Source organism: Medicago sativa, chromosome 5 (genome assembly GCF_051527215.1).
Source record: "Medicago sativa cultivar Bolivia chromosome 5, Bolivia_mono, whole genome shotgun sequence".
Lineage (NCBI taxonomy): Eukaryota > Viridiplantae > Streptophyta > Magnoliopsida > Fabales > Fabaceae > Medicago > Medicago sativa.
The window spans coordinates 63,549,043-63,550,201 of NC_140753.1; the positions used below are offsets into that span (position 1 = coordinate 63,549,043).

Below are 1,159 nucleotides of genomic sequence, written 5' to 3' on the forward strand. Positions count from 1 at the left end.
TTGTTCAGCCAACTGCTTAGCTAATTGCCCCAGTTGAGTTTCAAGCATCTTCCTAGAAGCTTCATTGTTCTTTCTTTCAGCTTCTTGACTCTTCTTCATCTCTTCAAAGTTGCCTTGAGTCATCTTCATGAAATTCATCATAGTTTCTTCAAGAGCTGATGGCTTCCTTTGTTGTTGTTGAGGAGGAGTAAGCATTTGAGAATTTAAAGCATTGTTATTTGAGTAGCTTAGATTTGGATGCTTATTAATGCCTGAATTGTAGTATTGATTCTGCCTTTGATAACCTCCCATGAAGTTAGCTTCTTCACTTGATCCTTCCGGAACACATTCATCGTTTGGATGTTCTTCACCACATAAGTCACATTTGATTGCAGCCACTTGTTGTTGCTTATGAGCCAAAGTGAAGCCTTGAAACTCCTTAGTTAGAGCTTCGATTTGTTTGTTCATAGCTGCTTGGTTAGCAAGGATAGCAGTTTGTTCACTCACCCCAAACACTCCTCTTTCTTTCTTTTTAGCTTGATCACGATACTCATTGCCAGCCATGTTTTCAATTAGAGCTTGAACTTCATGATCAGTTTTACTTTTGAGACTACCTCCCGCGGAAGCATCTAAGAACATTCGAGTGTTTGGTGTTACCCCCTCAGTGAAGATTTGGAGGTATTGCTTCTCGGTGAACTCATGATTAGGGCATCTCTTGAGAAGCAAATTGAATCGCTCCCAAGCATCGTACAATGATTCACCTTCTCCTTGCTTGAAGTTAGAGATCTCCATCTTCTTGTCCCAGTACTTAGACATAGGGAAGTATTTCTCCAAGAACTTCAGCTCTAACTCTTCCCATGTTTGGACAGTCCCGTTTGGAATTGTTAGCAACCAATCTTTTGCTCTTCCCGTCAAGGTGAAAGGAAATAGCCTTAGCTTCTTTTGTGCTTCAGTCACGGTGGCTGGTTGCACACAAAACTCACAGGTTTCAGCAAAACGGCTCAAGTGTTCATGAGGACTCATAGCTTCAGTCCCATCGAATTGCTTGTCCCTCAAACCATTGAGGACAGTTGTCTTGATGTCGAACGCTACGGGGTTAGCTGGTTGAAAAGTGTGGGTCAGTTGACCGCGATGAGTGGCTAACCCGTAGTCTCCAAGCTTAGGTCTTGGTGGTACAACT

At 42.5% G+C, this 1,159-nt stretch overlaps 1 non-coding gene across 1 annotated transcript; it reads left to right on the forward strand.

The window, feature by feature from the left end:
• The first annotated feature begins 673 nt into the window (after positions 1 to 673).
• LOC146923937 (small nucleolar RNA R71) lies at positions 674 to 780 on the forward strand. The gene has a single exon (XR_015013055.1). It is a non-coding gene; the product is annotated as a small nucleolar RNA R71 (small nucleolar RNA).
• The last annotated feature ends 379 nt before the right edge of the window (positions 781 to 1,159 follow it).